This window comes from Eleutherodactylus coqui, chromosome 1 (assembly GCF_035609145.1).
Source record: "Eleutherodactylus coqui strain aEleCoq1 chromosome 1, aEleCoq1.hap1, whole genome shotgun sequence".
Lineage (NCBI taxonomy): Eukaryota > Metazoa > Chordata > Amphibia > Anura > Eleutherodactylidae > Eleutherodactylus > Eleutherodactylus coqui.
This window is the reverse complement of record NC_089837.1, coordinates 139,202,853-139,220,965: the sequence shown is the minus strand read 5'-3', so window position 1 is coordinate 139,220,965 and position 18,113 is coordinate 139,202,853. Positions and strand designations below refer to the sequence as shown.

Genomic DNA, 18,113 nt, shown 5'->3' with positions numbered 1-18,113 from the left:
ACATACATTTTATATGTAATATCACATAAATTGTGCTAATATCATCTTCAATATGGTGTCAAGACAGTCTTAGTGCATACAGACCATTATCATTAATACTGCTGTATTTCAGATCATTGCATAGAGCAATAAGAGTGTGGTAGGTGGTTCTGGGAATAATGGGGTGGGCTAGTTGTAAACTATTGATAGCCTATTCTTAGGATAGGCCATCAGTAGTGGACGGCTGAGGGTCTGCCACATTGGACACTCTGTCGAGCCGATGTACTTCTGCAGCAAGCGGACTGCTCTGTTCCCACTGCAATGGCCCAGCTTTGGTATCACATGTAAAGTTGCCATTCACTTCAATGGGAACTTTGCCGCTACCAAGCCTCACCACTGCAGCCGGACCAGAGTTGTCTGCTTCCTGCAGAAGTACATTGTGCCAGCGAACAGCTAATGGGTAGGTGTCCCATGCAACAGCCCCCCACTGATCTACTATTAAGTCTATCCTAGGGCCAGCTTCACGCATTTGCGCGATAGATGTTGCGTTTTTGCATATATCTGTGTGTATTTTACTGTATTTTTTGCATATGCATGTCATGTATATTTGCGCACGCAAAATAAAAACATGCAAGCATGCTTCCATTGATTTCTACAATTAAGTTAAATTAGGCAATTAAGTTAAATTAGTTTAATATGTACTATGTTGGTGCACAATACGCACAAATAGAACATGCTGTGTAATTTTTTGTGTGAACGAAATGCTTGTGCAAAATACGCTCATGTCAACCAACCTACTGAAATCAATGGGCTCTATTCACTACGCCTTGCATGTGCAAATTTTGCATGCGCAATACACTGCGCAAATGTGTTCGTTTGAATAAGCTCTGAGTAGGCTATCGATAGTTTACAACTGGACAACCCCTTTAATGATTTTTGTAACTGGTCAATGAGGCAAAAAGCTCCACAAAAACAGCCATGGGCTCTTTCACACGAGCGTATATGTTTTAGTGGTTGCCCGCACACGCTGTTAAATCGCATGAATGTAAAAGTGACGCGATCAAATTCGAGCTTAATTAGCGTTTTCCCATCCATTCACATGGCTGGGTGCAATGTATTAGCAGCCTGGAAATTCCTCACTCTGTATAAATCCGTGGAATAACTTTGAATGCCTAAATGGAGGCACCTGTAAGCTTTCCCGTGCGTTGGATGCTGCTAAACTGCCTCCCCCTCCCTATTTTTCTAGCTCCCATAAGAGTCTATGGGAGCCACCGGCGTACTCCAGCCGCAAGAGCAAACCAGAACTATCTCTTGCTGCCGTGCATAAAAGCGCCTGTCGGAATCGGCAGCGTAGATGCTGTTTTTCCTGCTGGGCGACTGTTCATGACACAAAATCGCCCATGTGAACAAATGCATTAAAAACCAATGCCTCTGATGGTCGCGAGAATTGGCCGGGCGTGAAGAATGCTCGTTTGAATAAAGCTTAACGGTTTTTTTACACGAGCGTATATCGGTCTGTGTTTTAACGGCCAGCCGATATGTGCTTCCATCTGAGCAGTCCCACACTTCCCACCGCCTATCTCCTTCACTTCGGCGTTGGCAATGGGAGGGGGTGGGACAGGGGCGGAGCTAAGCTCCACTCTGCCCTGCCCACTCCCATTGCTGGCTGCGGACATGGAGCTGGAAGGGGGCGGGATCTTAGCTCCGCCCCATCCCACCCACTCCCATTGCAAACCGCTAAGAGGGGAGGAGAGAGGCAGAGAGCTGGTGAAGGGGGAGGGGTTAGATGGAAGCGTATATCGGCTAGCCGTGAAAACGCCGACCGATATACGCTTGTGTAAATAAGCCATACGGGCAATACATGACATATTAATGCAGGTTTTCTTTAACTTCAGTTATCAGATATGTCATGAGATTTGCACTGAAAATACAGTATGATTGGAGTCCTGACAAAAACAATTATCCGGTGGTGATTTGCATGCTCTTGAGGCTGAAAGGTATAATACAGTGCGTGCAGTTCTTTAATCTTATGGATATATAGAAATTACTAACATTAGAAAGCAGAAGTAAATGCAGCGTATTTCCTCTTTTGAGGATCTCCAGATGACTTGACTTACAAAAGACAACTCTAGTAATGTCCTTAAACTGCTGACAGATATCTAGTATCCCCTCATCTCTTGCAGGATATTATACTGTTACACCAGAACTTATGTATCTGTTGCATCTGGCACATCTGCAGCTGAGATACAGTTGTCATGCTCCATTATGGCAGCAGGAAAAGGGAATCCTCTGGCTGAACAGATCTGTCTTATGATGGAACCAAACAGACACTAATGGACCCCACGGACTATAACGGGGTCCGCTTGGTTTCCACTCAGCTGTCTGTCATTTGACCGGCCGAAAAATTCCTGCATGGAGTTTTTAGTTTTTTTTTTGCTTACAAAGATAGGCCGCCTGCAGACGAGCGGGTCGGATCCGGCGACGAGGATTCTCACCGCGGGACCCGACCCGAGCGCCTGCAGGGACGAGCGCATATTCACCCGCGCCCGGCGGCCCCGTCTGTTTCATGTGCCGGCTGCCGGGCAGCCGGCGCATGCTCAGACCGGAGCCGGCAGCCGGGTGAGCCCTGCACGGAAATAGGACATGCCGCGGTTTGTTTGCAGCGCGAGATTTCACACGGCCAAACCGTGGCCATCTATATAGGATTGCGTTTGTTAAAGCAATCCTATGCAGGCTTTGAACGTTGGAAATCCCGCAGGATTTCCGCCTGTGTGCAGGCGGCCATAGTCAGTATAATGCTGTGGCAGGAGCCTATCAGTTGTTGCAGGCTTTATTAGTTTAGACCTTTACCCAGCCATAACAGCATAATGCAAGCTTAGGCTGCCTGTCCACGGGCGAGTCGTCATTGTGTTACCTGCAGTGATAATCTGGCTGTGGGTAATGCAGTAAACGCTTTGGATAGGCTAACTATGGAAAGCGCAGCCCGACGTCCACGAGTGAAAAATCATAGCAATTCTCCGCTTGTGGAGTTCAAGTCGCGGAGTGAGCTTATCTATCTGTCAGTCCCCCCCACCCCCCGCGGTGGAATATCACTAGCAATTAGAGATGAGCGAACATACTCGGTTCGTGTGTTTTTGGACCCGAGCACCGCTTTTTCCGAGTACCTGACTACTCAGACGAAAAGATTCGGGGGGCGGCGTGGTGGAGCGGGGGGTAGCAGTGGGGAACAGGTGGGAGCTCTCTGCACCCCCGGCACCTCCCGAATCTTTTCGTCTGAGTACTCAGTTACTCGGAAAAAGCGGTGCTCGGGTCCAAAAACACCCGAACCGAGTACGTTTGCTCATCTCTACTAGCAATATTCCGCCTCGGCCATGTATAGGGGGCCTTACTCAAATCCCAAATTCCTTCACATTTGCAATGTTTTCACTCATGCGATGTTCCAAGCATGTCCTTTCTTTCTGCGTTTCCCCATGAGGCCCCCTTTTCATCACATTGCAAAGCACAAACTTGCGTTTTTAACATTAGAAAGTCCTATTGACTTTTGCGTTAAAGACGTGGCAAAACCGCGTGAAAAAACGTGCGAGAAAATCAGTGATGCAGTGATATTTTTGTGAAAAAAAGCAGCACTAATGCTTAAAAATTGTGAGAAAAGAGTAGTGATTTTTGCCACGATTTTCTCGCGATTTAGCAATCGCTATTGTGAAGGAGCCCTAAGGGCTCCTTAACATAAGGCGACCATTCAGGCGCAGAGCATCCGACTGTCGTCCGAGCGATGATTGTTCCTGTGCTTTTACACAGGAACAATCATCACTCAGTGAATGGAGACGCAGCGAGCCAAGAATCATTTTGCTGCCCCCCGCCCCCATTCACAGGAAGAGGCAGTTGTTCATAGATGAATGAAAGCCTGTTTACATGAGCCAATAGTCATTCAGTTCTTATGCATGCAGAAACTGAATAAAACCATGTTTTAAAAGATGGTTAAAATCCATGGCAGATATGCAACGAAAACCACTGCTAAATCTTCACCATTTAGGTGCAGATTCGGACACTGCAGACTTCCAGGGTATTTGCTGTGGGTTTTTTTTTACTGCGGAAAGCCGGCAGCACATGCACTGCATGAAAGTATCCTATAGTGCCCGTCTCTGATCCCCTGCCAGTAGTAGTATACCTCTGAGGAATAGTCACATTCCAGTTCTATAGAGTGACAGTAGACTTACCTCTAGTGATCACAATGGATGTCTCCTCTGGTTGGCATCGTCCATCTTTCTTCTGTATTTGTGCCCACACAACCATGAAGACTTTTTTCAATCATAACTCATTCTGCACCCTTTCCCCATACTGGCACTGCCCGAATTAACTTCTCAGTAACTTCCCCAGAGTACTAGTGCTGCCTCTTTGGCCTTGCAAAGTGATATTGTCTCCTTTTTACTAATTGTAGCCCCACTAAGTTATGGTCTATTGGGGCCAGAACCGTGGGTAGGTGTGAGTTCCAGAGGTGGGACTAACATCTGCCCACCTTTCATGGCAGCCAATCAATGCAGCGCATGATGAACCAATTACAGCCATCGCATTGAATGGCTGTGATTGGTTCATCGAGCGTTGCATTGATTGGTTGAGCGGCAGCACTCAAGAACCAATCAAAGCCAGCACTTCATGCAGACGGGATTTATGCACCCCCTATCAGGAAGTGGCGGCTGAAGACTGCAAACAAGTGTGCCAAAGCTTCAGGAGGAGAAGTGTGGCAGAGCGGACAGTGTCTATTAGGTAAAGTATTGCTTTTAGTTCTTTTTAAATGCAGCTAGGGCTTATTTTCAGGGTAGGGCTTATACTTCAAGCCCCCCTCCACTCAACCCCTCCCTCGAAAATCCTGGCAAAAGAGCACTACAAAGGCACGTGACTTTGTAGCGCGACAAAATTGTAATATCGCAGTGAGAAAACTTAGCGATAGAACACAGCTGCGATATTGCTGCGATCTTCCCGGTATCGCACTTGCCAACATGCGTTTTTTTTTGTTTTTTTTTTCCCTGCGGATGCGAGGCAATTTTATCTCAAAACCGAGGAAACCTAAGATAGGTGCAACGTGGGAATAGAATCGCTCATATGTTTGACCCCATTCAAAAGACTGGGGTTCATAGTCGGCGTCTGTCAATCGCACGATTTTCTCGGCTGCGTGAAAACTGCCTAAATACTGCAGATTTTCTGAAGCAAGTTACAATGCGAAAATTCTGCAGCATTTACGTCCCCTGTGAAGGCACCCTTATACTTACTAATAGTTTTTACTGATTTCAGGCAATATATACTCCTTGCTGAAATGATCATGGCATTCTTTTTTTTTTTTAATAACTTGTGAGATTTTCCTCCCACATCTATCTGCAGTGTCAGTACTCTCATGAAATAAATTTACAGTTTCAGCCATCCACCTGGTAATGTACTAATTAAGTGCTAAGTTTTTAGATGATTGTATTCTTTTTGTTGCAACATATTTACTGACTTTTTACAGTTTTAACAGCATGCAGGCTGATGGGGATTGAAAGGTACAGGTAGCGTTTATGAGCCTAGGGGATGTTCACACATAATGCATATGCTAAGGTTGGCTACAGACGGACATCAAAATCATGCGCTAATTGTGCTTTGTGCTCTCGCATGGCACGACTCATTGTTTTCAATGCAGTATTGAAAGCAATGAGACAAACCGTGCCATGGCTGTGACAGCCGCGCCAGAGTATCCCTGCATCCCCGAACTGCTGTGAAGCATTTCATATTGATGGCGAGCGCGATATGGGGGCGGTATTTAAGGCTCCATATCGCGCTCGCCCATGTTAAGTTAGCCTAAAGGCTTTTCCATCTAGGTTTGCATGCAGAAAATCCACAATGTATAACAGCACAGTGGAAATAATTTAACAAATTTCATCCACATGCTCGGAAAAACATCCAGTGTGGATTGTAAATCCAAAATATATCAATTCTTTTTGCAAATGTTAACTTGAACTTTTTATATTTGGCAACGAATTAATGAAATCTGTTGAAGATTTTTAACAAAATCTGCATGTAAAATGTATGGATTTTACCTTGGGTTCTCGGCGCCATTTTCAGCAATATCTGAATGGGATATGGGTACAGTGGTGGTTACAGTGGGGGGCATTAGTCTAAACAGTTTAATCTTTTTGTCCAAACAGAATTTTTTTACTTAGGCTGGGAGTCATGGGGTTCATTCCCTTTGCCATTTTTTTATAAAGTACTTTAAGAAAGTGCAGGACAGTAAACTACTGGCAATAGTAGTCTTGCTACATCCTCCATGCCTAAAAGTGGATTGTACACAGGAGGGCAATAGAAAAATGGAGATCCCCTGAAGATTGGAACTTAGAGATGTGAAGCTGGGTCCAAAAAGCAGCAAATGAAGGGTTAAGAAGGACCTGGTATATTTTAGAAAACTAGTTGAAAACTCAGTTACGCTTTACAGATCCTTTTCTCTGCTCTGCTGTCCTATACAAGGGAGATATGGCGTTGGTGAAACCATTCATTTGCTCCTTTCTATTAACTCAAATAGACCAAAAACACATATACAAGAAGCAAGTTTTTACTTCTTGGCTGTTCTGACATGTACGTTGGAAACATACACCTCTCTGAATTTTCCACTAATAGCTTGCGGAGCATCTGCTGTATAGTCACTTCAGCTGCCTCACACAAAAATAGAAATCCGAGCTTTGTAAAAACATTAAGAACAAAAACAAATGAGCTACCACCCAAAATAGTATAAAGAAGCCAGAAGAAGACGCCATAATGAGCTAATTGTCTGCTTATAGTTAAAGGATTAGTACTGGGAACTAGAAGTGTAACTTATTTGTAGACTGGAAGTGTGCGTGAATCCAGAAAATCCACCATATTAGCAAGGGGCAGTATAATTAACACCCATAAAGGGACTTTTTTTCATATTTCTTAGTTCCAGCGGCGCCCCCCTTTGTAGTCGGTGCACGGCACAATGATCTGACCATACAAGTCTATGGGAGAGGTGAGTCTCAATCTGATTTTGTGCTGGAACCAGGGAGTGGGCCAGTATATATAATACATCACCCGATCCGTCGCCTCCCCTAAGAGCGCCATCATTTCATGCACGGTGCTGTGGTGGCCTGACAGGTTCCCTTGGAGAGCATTGCTTCGATGCCAAATAAGGAATACTATCAGAAAACAGCAAAACACTCAAAACTTTTTTTCTAAAACAAAATTTGTTGTTTGTAACTAATTTCTAAAATGTGTGCATTTAGCGTGGGTTCACACAGGGCAGATTTGCCGCGGTTTTTCCGTTGCGGTTTTGCTGCAGAACAACTGCTTCTGTGACAAAACCGCTTCAAAGGTAATTTGGGCTTGCGGATTTTCGTGCAAGCGTTTTTTTCCGCAGCGCTTTTTACTTTTGTCGTGTATTTGTCGCGGTTTTGGCTGCGTACATAGAGGTCTATGGACAAAAAAAGCGCTGCGGAAAAGACCAAAGAATGGACATGCTGCATCTTTTAAAACCGCACCGCAGTTGCATTTCTGCACTGCAGCTGTGCGGAAAAAATCCGTCCTGTGGGAACAGCTTTTTGGCAAATCTCATTTGTGCTGCATTGCACTGCAAACGCAGCGGTTTTGCTGCAGTGCGGATATGCAACGGCAAAACCGCGGCAAATCGTCCCTGTGTGAACCCAGCCTAAGGCTCTTGCAAGAAAACCTATCACCAGTTTGTAATACGAGAGCGAGTGAAAACGCACAATTGTGAAAACAATGATTTTCAATGGTTTCATACTTATTTGCGACGTGTACACTCAAGCCTCGCAGCGCTAAGCAAAATCTGCGCTATTGCCTATTGTGTTCGATGGGCCCGGCGGCAGCAGCCTTAGCCCCACGGAAAACATAGGGAGTACATTGCGCTCCCCTGACACAGCTGTGACAGCTATGGCAGGGGATTCCTTCATCCCTGCAGGTATAAAGGAATCCTCTGCCTCAACTGTGGCAAAGGTCCACAATGTTATCCCATTGCGGCTCCAGTGCACCACGGCACCATACACAAGGATGCCCGGGGCCAGTCCACCGCAACGCCATGCACGGGGCTGCCCAGCTCCAGTACACAATGCGGCACCATACACAGCGCTGCCTAGCTCCAGCCCACACCGCGGTGCCGTAAACTGGGCTGCCCGGCTACTTTCACAGCGGTGCCATACACGGGGCTGCGCGGCTCCAGTGCCCCGTGTACGGCGCCGCGGTGTACTGCGGGTTGTTGTTGCTTCGCCCCGCCGCCGCTCCGCACTCGCAGGTTATGACAAGACGCGATAACACATCTCGGTTCCCACACACACTTGGCACCACCCATGGCTGACGTCACTCATGGGGCGGGCTCTGAAGTTCTCGGCAGTTATGATTGGCTAAGGAGCCGGCTGGGCGGGGTTGGCGTGCTGTGGGGAGTTGTCCGGAGTGCCGGCGCTCAGTGTGCGGCATCCTCTGCCCGGTGACTCCTGTTGCACTCGGTTGGACTACTGGGAGACTTTCTTCGGAGCCGACAGCGCGCAGACAGCAGGATGAGCTCGCAGCTCCCACAGGGGCCTCAGGTGAGAGAGCTGCTTGCGGCTCGGGAGACACTGCAGTCTTAAAGGGGCACTGAACATAAACTCCCCACTTGTTGCCTGTGACAGGCTGGTGACAGGAGTGGTTATCCTTGGAGTCAGTGACAGCCCCATTAGCACTAGTTTGGTATGGCTGTCAGCTTGGTGATTTAGGGTTGGGTCCTCTTTGACCCCTCAGTCTGTACATTTCTGTAGTGCCCTCTATAACATTAGTATCGGTGTGCCATGTGGTTGGTCGGTGACATTATGTAGCACTGGATGCACCTTGGTTTCTGTGTTTACAGGATCTATGTTGGAGGTGATGAATATGTTTCACAGTTGTAGCCCATTGACCCATCTTCTGCCCTTCAGGACAGTGTTACCACCATGCCAGTGTGCCCCCTGGCATTACACAGTAAGCTGTATTTATTGGCAGGCTGTGCTATGGCAGTGAAAAGTCCAAGCGGTTGCTGTATTTAAAGTATAGCAGCAAAGGTGTGGAGTAACCAACCAGCGGTACTCCCCTCTCCCCCGATCCAGCTACAACCTGACCGCTGCAGCCAATCAGAAGCCACAGCGGTCATGTGATGTTCTCCTGGCATCACCACTCAGATGCTGCGAGCTAGAACTGCATCTGATTGGCTGCAGCGGTCAGGGGCTGGCCGTTCCTAAACAAACATCAGGGGTGCACCTCTGGATCATCGGGCACTAGGACGGCTGAGTACCACTGCTTTTTGCTATTTTAACACCTCTTCAGATATACTATAAAAATCATCTGGCAATCAGACATCCCCTTTAAGGGAGAATTTAATAAAGCAGCGTGCCAAATTTGGTGTATTTCAAAATAAAAAATAAGTCACTTTTTTCTTTCACGAGCCATACTTGTACTAACGTTTGACTTTTTACCCTTCACCTGACACCCTTGTCTCTCCTTAGGTAGGTGAGGTTTATCAGAATAGTTGCGGCCACCACTAACCACAAACGTTCTATAGTTTCTGCCCGAAGAGGCGTGCGGATTTTAATATGTCACACTAGTGTATAAAGTGCGAGACTTAGTACTTGGATGTGGAATCCATATGAGCGGCTCAACAAGTAGCGAATACATATGTTGCTTTTGAGACTGTTTACCTACAGATGTGAAACTGTTACTGATAACTATTGTATATTCTATGTACTACACATAAATAGTGAGGAAAATGTAACAAAATTACTATAAACAGAAGTTTTGAAGTAGTCGTCTATTCAAGCTGCTGCCTTCATGTACCAAAATCCGATGTGATAGAAGCTGGGACCTGATTGGTTGCTCCCTGTAAGAGAAGCTGGGACCTGATTGGTTGCTCCCTGTAAGAGTTCCACGGATTCTCTGCCCTGGATTTGATAGATCTCCCCCATTAGGAATACGGAATTCCGTAAATCTACATGAGGATGTTAACATGGAATTGTCGGCAGAATTCTGTCATTTACAATTCCGTATCATTAAGTGCTCGTTAGCAGTGTGGATTTTGGTGCTGCGTATTCTGCAACAATGTTGCAGGATATTCTGTTTCAGGTGACAGCAGTCTTATGTTTTCAGTGGAATCGTTGCCAATTGAGAATTAATTATGTAAATCCTTGCTCCAGTCAGGAGCTGTACATGTCAGTGTGGTTATGTCTGGCACTGGTCTTGTTTTACAGCATTGGGAAACCTCATAGATTCCTGTAGCATACGCCACTAGTAAACGCCATATGAAGGGTGACATGACCTACTTGGAAAAACCAGTTCTGCTGAACACTGGGAGCAGAGGTCAGGTTTACTGCTGCTGTTAAGAAAGGATTACCTGCATTTCCCCATAAAGCGCTGGGTCGTAAAATAAACTAGCTTGATGGCGCAAGAATTATTATACTAAGAGTTTTCTCCATAATAAACATTGATGCCACATCTAACTGATCAGTCATCAATATCTGATTAGGGGGGGGGGGGCACTCGATATTTAGAACCACTGGATGAGGCTGTTAGAGATGTTTCACATGGGACAGAAGTAGTTTCTGCTTAGCAGTGTTATCCCTATAGGGCTTGCATTCCGCACCTGTTAACAACCGCACGTCTTTACTTCAAAGCCGCGAGTGGAAAAGCAGTCTGCTGCAAAATTAAAGACGTCTTGTGAAATTGTTGTTGCTGATTTTTTAGCATAGAGTAGATATAATTCCACAATTAAAATCGGTATAAAAAAAAGCATGCTAGAAATTAAAAATGCCACAATCTGCACTAGTTGTCAAAATCCACATCAGCGCTGCACCCCGCGAACAATTCTGTCCCATGTGAAAGGTCCCTTAGAGTCCCAGCGGGAGGTTGGGAGTGTTGCTGTTTGTGTTTTAAAAAGCTGCCAGCGCACCCCCTGGTTGACCGAATTAAACAAGCTGAAAGATTTTGAATATTGGAAGAGTAGGTGGGTATTGGTGTATCTTGAGGCCACCAGGAAGTCCTGTTGGAATCCAGATTGACACGGGAGTGACTCCCCCTGAACCTGATTGGCTGCACAGCGGGTCCTGGAAGCCCAGTAAGCACAAAATAGAAAATCCAAGGGCTTACTGTGAGAAGCATACATTGGTCTGGGGTTGCAGCCAGGCAGCCCCAGGTGCAAGGCTCATCCCCAGCGCGGCAGACAAGGCGGACCCCCTCCCCCCGATATCAGTGTGAGATACTGGCCTCCAGCACGGAGTCCTCAGGACTTGGGGGGGAGACTGTCTGAGAGGCGGCCGCCGCTGTGTGCTGCAGCAGAGCAGGAATGGGACAGAGCAGCGTGGAATCAGCAGGCAGGCTCGCCCCGGGAGTGAGGGCTCATCCGGTGGGGTTTGCCAGGGCAGGGACGAATCACTCAGAAGTCCCGCAGGACCCCACGGTGAGAGTCCATGCTGCTGCAAGTGCATTGCTTTTTTGCCGTCTGTGCTGCCTTACCGTCAGGCTTATCTTTCTACTTAGCCTTACATTCTGAGCAATGAAGAAAGTAAAGCTAAGTGGAAAAGCAATTCTCACCCTAAGGCAGCACAGCCGGCAAAAAGCTATGCACACTGTGCTGCTAGGACCTTGTAGGCTTGACCCGATCGGGAGCTGCGGGTGTGAGAAGGGCATTCTCCCTGCCGAACCCCTAGTTTCCGGTGGTGTCAAGATACACTAATACCGAGTAGGCGTTACATGTATCTTTCGGATACGGTCAGGGGAGTGATGGAGACGTGCGATCAACTACAAGGTGACTTGTAGATTTACAGTGCACACTTTTTTTATAGGTACTTGCAGTTGAGAAACGTATACTAGGCAGAGGGGATCTCTAGGTAAATGAAGACTACCGATTTTATATTGGCTGATGTTATAGGTACGGCATCCACTACAGCAGGGAAGAGATCGCAGTTATATAATTATATACAAGGACATTTAAACCTATAGAATCAATCCTCAATTAAGACTAAATGGGAGGCAGATATAGGTCCCATAGAGGACTCGTATTGGGAAGAAATCTTGGAGATAAACCCTACGTTGTCCCTAAGCGAATCACATAGACTTATCACGGATATATGTGATACGTAGAGTATATCGCACTCCAGCCTTTTTGCATGATATAGGGGTAAGGAATAGCCCTTTGTTCTTGCTGTAAAACTCAGGTAGTGGGACTGATACATGTGATGTGGCGTTGTCTAAAACTGAACTGATACTGAAGTAAGGTCTACTTTCTGATTAACACTGTACAGAAAATAAATCTTGAGTTTACTCCATTAGTATGTATCCTAGGATATATGAGTGATACACCTATGGAGGAGCAGGAACAACTAGCGGTAGCGAGTATATCGCAGAAAATTGATAGCGCACCATTGGCTGATGAGCCAGCCCCCGTCGCTGTATAGAGCGTTTCTACTTGAGTATTCTGGATGTCTTCAGGGGAGAAGGAAACCTTTCTACCCGTCGCTGCAGGCTGATTGCTATGCACTTCACGCTTGTCATTAGTCGTGCAGTCGTAGTAATCCGCGCATGCGAGGTCGGCTGCTACTTATCACCCCCATTTATTAATTATAAAGCTCTAATGCGCTTTGCATCCAACTCCTCTTACTAGTGTGGAGCAGTGAGGGGACATTATTCATGTTCTTGATGAATATGGTTTATATGAGTGTTTTGATGCACTTTATGACCCAGTATGTACTTTGCTTTTACCTGCCTCAAGGCTATTGATGTGCAGTCTAATGAACGTCTCTTGACAGCGCTCTGTATATATAAGTAGCACTTTATATCAATATTGCTACATCTTATTATTGCACTGAGGCCACTCGGGGTTAACATGATGTGCTTTTCCTATTTATGAGACTAATAGAATAATTGAAATGTTGCACTCTTTTACCGCTCAGCTGCCCGGCCTTTTACTGGATTTCAAAAGGACCCCATTATAGTCCATAGGGTCCATTCGATTCTGTCCTAAATATTGAGCCGTTCGTCCAGGGGATTCTCTTTTCCTGTTCCCTAAACAAAGCAGGAAACCAGAACTCCTCCCGCCGATGTGAAAGCGCCTTTGGGGAGGTATAAGGGTGAGGTTCCTATATAGCACCGCACTTGTCAGGGCAATTGCCTTATTTGCCAAGCAGTGACATACAGGATGTTACGGTAAGCTTCTGCCCACATAACGCTTTGTCATATTGCGTGGAATTTTTGTAATGGCTTTTCTTTAAAATATGGCTATTCTCACCTGTGACACGATGAACTAGGTTATGGTGCTCATAGGCCAGTTTCCAAGGAGTCCGGGATGTACTTTTTCTATTCCCCCATTTCCACACTGTCACCCATAGAAGTTGGCGCAGCGACCGTGCAGTGAACTCTTTATGCTGTCTGGGCACACACCCTCTCATAGATTGGCACACTTGGGTATGTTCACAAATGGGGTTAGATTGTATTTCATGGGATTGTCTTGGCAGATTTTGGTGCTGATCTGTATCAAAATCTTTTTATGCTGTGGACTTTGGTGTTATCTGCACCAATATCTACATCAACAGTATTTGCAGGTTTTGACATGAATCAACAGCAGATTTCACACCTTCAATTGAATATGTAAAGCCAGCTGTGAAAACGCTTCAAAATCTACACCAAATGGTGCTGATTTTTCTGTTGTAGATGGTCTGCAGAAAATCTGCCACATGTGAACACACTGTAACCTAGAAGCAGATCTTGCTGTCCGTATTGCAGTGGCCAGGATTGGTACTGCAGGCACATTTCCCATTGAATTCAATACCAGCCCTGGATGCTATAATTTTGACAGCTTTATCTGATTCTACCACTACCTGCACTGACAGCTGGCCCAGTGAACAGCCAGTCCAACCTCAACTCTGCTTCCCAACTATGCTACTCTCTCTTCCCCCTCCATAACCCCTCTGCCAATCCCTTTGATGGCTAACTATTGTTTGAGAAAAATTGGGTCAAAATATTATCAATGACCTACAAGGCTGTCCGCAAACTATCCCCTCCATACATCTCTAACCAGGTTTTCCGGTACCTACCCACATGCAACCTTGATCGTCACACGACTACCGTCTTTGCCATCTCCTTGTCTGCTCCTTGCGCAACAATCCTCCAAGATGTCTTGCATGCATCCTCCGTACTCAGCATGTCACTACCCCAAACAAATACTCTTTAACTTGCCTTCGAAGCCTACAACCTTCGATTACCCTGTCTTACGATATGAGCAGCTTCTACTGTCTCCTTCCCCTTATAGAATGTAAGCCCCCATGAGCAGGGTCCTCCCTTCTGCACCAGTTTGTCTTCCTTTTAGTTTTATTTTCCTTGTTTTTGGCTTATGCACTTAAACCGCCCTTTTCTTACATACAGCGCCTTAGAATTAATGACACTTTCGGGTTTCCATGTAGAACTAAAGGCTGTTGTGAAGTGACTAGTTCCTATTGAATCATATAGTCATTGGTGAATAGTGCTAGTGGCCTTGGTATAGGCTTCATTGTACAGCTAGAACTTGCTGTTGCTACAAGCTTCTTACGAGATGTTGTAGGTTACGCCATCTGAATTAAAGCTCTTCTATTTGAGGTCTAATGGCCTGTCGTGTGGTCTCATTATTTTCCTACATTATTGCCCGTCCAGTAATACAAATGTTGCCATATTCAGAACTGGAGAGACTCACAAATATCATCCCTGAGAAACTAACAAAGTTCAACTGTGGTAATTAGAATAAACAACATACATTTTGTTCTATGAAGAAGACGGCTTTTAGTCGGCCAGGCGAACCCCTAGAGCGAGATGAATTGGCAATTTTCTGCTCGTTAGAGGCTTCAGTTTCAAATTAATAGACGTTTTCTCCCAGATGCTGCCAGATGAAAAGCCACAATGCACATCCCTGTGTCCTGCCGCCCAGCAGAAGACAATTAATAGTGTTTAGCAGTACTCGCGTTCCTAAGTGTCTGATTAGTGATTTACAGAAGACACGGAACGAGGAGGACACTATTTTTAACACCCGTGTTTCTTCCGCGCAGCCATATTGATGCTTTTCGTTATTCATACAGTCATAATATCCTTTTTAATTACTCTTATTGCTTTTTATGTAGATGATATTTTTGCAAATCTTTTAGGTTATATTTAGGAATTAATGTCGTTTTTTTTTTAAGATAACTTGCTATGTCTAGATGCAGAAATTCTACTGTGACATGTATGGTAAGTTTTAATGCATGCTATGCTATGAAGCATCCAACAGGTCTGTCCAGCTGATGCCTGTGAACACAATATTGAGTCCATAGGATACCCTTGAGTGTTGACATTGGAGTTGGTAGTATGACGCTGCTCGGTTATGTCCCGATTTACCCGATGTTAATAGTTGTGTATTGTGGCCATTAGTATAAGTTTGATGTATATCTGAAATGGGGAGCCGCACTAACAAGTAGTCTGATTTACACGTGCACTAAGGTCGGGGCAAAACAGCTGAAGGACATCCTAATAACTATGTATAAATGCATAAGGGGACAATACAGAGATCTCTCCCATCATCTGTTTATACCCAGGACTGTAACAAGGGGGGGCCCTCTACATCTAGAGGGAAGAAGGTTTCTACACCGACATAGAAGGGGGTTCTTTACTGTAAGAGCAGTGAGACTATGGAACTCTCTGCCTGAGGATGTGGTGATGGCGAACTCAATAAAGAATTTAAGAGGGGCCTGGAAGCGTTTCTTGAGCGTTAGAATATTACATGTTATAGTCACTAATAACGTCAGGATCAGTGATCCAGGGATTATTCCAATTGCCAGACTTTGAGTCTGGAAGGAATGTTTTCCCTTAAAGGGGTTGTCCCGCGCAAGCAAGTGGGGTTATACACTTCTGTATGGCCATATTAATATACATGGCTCCGACCGAAGCCGCCTTCTGCCTAGATTAGACGCGCTTGCGCAGTCTGCCCTCTTCTGTCCGGCTCCGGCATGCTCGCGCCGCAGAGGTCTTCTGTGCATGCGCAGAAGACCTGTGCGGCGCGAGCACGCCGAAGTGGCCCCATTCAACAGAACAGAAGAGAAGACTGCGCAAGCGCATCTAATCGAGGGAGAAGGCTTTGGTCTGCGCCATGGAGACGGGGACGCCAACACCGGAGGGGGGAAGTGTATAACTTCTGTATGGCCAATATTTAATGCGCGATGTATATTACCAAGTGCATTAATATGGCCATACAGAAGTGCTTAACACCGCTTGCTTGAGCGGGACAACCCCTTTAAATGGGGAAAATTGGCTTCTACCTCATTGTTTCTTTTGCCTTCCTCTGGCTCAACCTTGCGGGGAATATGTTTGTTTTTTTTCTACCTTACATACTATGTCAAGTTCACCCAGGGCTTGTCTTAACATTTTAAAACACATAATACACCAACAAAAACTTTTTTTTTCTTTGTGGTATTTTTATATGCATAACTAATAGTGTTTTTGCAAACACTTTTTCTTTACTGCACAAGCTTTGTTTCACATGTTTTCGAAGGTACACTAAAGGGGTTGCCCAGTTGAAAACTGTTGATGCCATATCCTCAGAATAGGTCATCATCAATGATCAACTCTGTTTTATATAGCGTGTACATATTACGCAGCACTTTACATCACTTGGTATTTTGTTCTGTCCTCCTAGGAATATAAATTGTGAGCCCCAATCTGTATTTTTTTGGAAAGTGGAAGAAAACCTGTAAACGCACGCAAAGAAGGGGAGAACATACAACGCCATACAGATGTTGTCTTTGGGGTTTGAATCCAGAGCTGTAAGGCGACAGTGCTAACCACTAAGCCACCGTCTATGGAGACGCCATGATCAGCTCTTTTTTGGGTTGGTCGCCCATGGACTGAGAAAATTTCTGCAGGAAGCAAACAGCTCGTAGTTGTCTGTTTCTGCTGAAATCTACTTGGTGCACAAGTGCTCCGTTCCAACAAACAACCGATCAGTGGAGGTCCAAGGCAATGACCAGAGACTAGCTCAACCTCTTTAAATGCTGTGGATGCAGAAAGCCACACCTTTTTAAAAAAAGTCACTAACCACCCAAAACACCATTAAAATACATCATAAAACTTTGTAGAAATTCTCATACTTAAACCCAAATGTGATGAAGTGAAAACATGGGGGCAGGTGTTCCTATTCAATGGACACTAAGATGACTCACGCAAGGCTAGAACATTCACACATTTTAATCTGGATTGGGTGTTCTCCCTGCTCATAGCCCTGCAATCAGCTGTTTTCAGAAGTGACAGATATGCAAGGAGAGCAATTCATACAACCCATGGTTATCATTGGGTCCATTGAGTAGCAGGTCTATTGATTTCAATGGACTACCACGCGGTGAAGCTCTTGAATGTGTGGTGGTAAGTTGCACAAGTGGTAGTAAGTGGGCATTGTACTATACGAATAGTGGGTTCTGATATTGGAGTACAAGTACTATCGGTGATTGTGGAGAAGACACTTGTCATACTACGGCACCTGCTCTGTGAAAGAAGCAGAGCTTTGCTAATGACATGGAGAAGTGTAAATAAGCTCTTACTATTCAGATGGATGATGAATACACCTTTTGTTCTTTTGTTTGCTGTACTTTTTAGCTGCGGAGATCGGAAAGGATGTCATATGATTTGACTACCATAAAAGTCTTCTGCTATCATGTTCTCCTCTTATTGCAAATCTAATATTACTGACTGGAGCTCTGAGGTTAAGCTGGGAGAAGGTCTGTGTGTTATGACCTCGGCACATCACTACCTCAGTGCTACAAAGTTACATTGTACGTTCCGTGGCAAACCTACTAGTAGGTGGCAGGCTTATGGCTTCATGTTAGAAGAAGTGCTAGTTGGGAAATGGTTTTAGTTTTTTTTTTCTACTAATCTAGTCCTTTTTGATGCCTACCATCTAAGAGGAGGATTGTAGTGAGAAGAACGGTGAGACCAACAGTGGGTGCGCCATTTTCATACATGGCAACATGGAACAATTTTTGATGTATCTTTCTAAACCTAAAAAAGGCATGAATACAAAATGGGGAAGTCGTTTGTTACTTTTTCAGATGCCATTGCTAGCTTTGGGGACCAAAAAAAGAAAAATAAAACAC

The 18,113-nt window shown here is 45.3% G+C and overlaps 1 protein-coding gene across 1 annotated transcript in view; it reads left to right on the top strand.

Annotated features, from left to right (window-relative positions):
- Positions 1 to 8,439: 8,439 nt before the first annotated feature.
- The window catches only part of PLD1 (phospholipase D1), a 124,469-nt gene continuing 114,795 nt past the window's right edge, over positions 8,440 to 18,113 (top strand). Inside the window, exon 1 of the mRNA XM_066601094.1 lies at positions 8,440 to 8,558. The gene's annotated coding sequence lies outside the window, so the exon portion shown is untranslated. The remainder of the gene's footprint in view (positions 8,559 to 18,113) is intronic.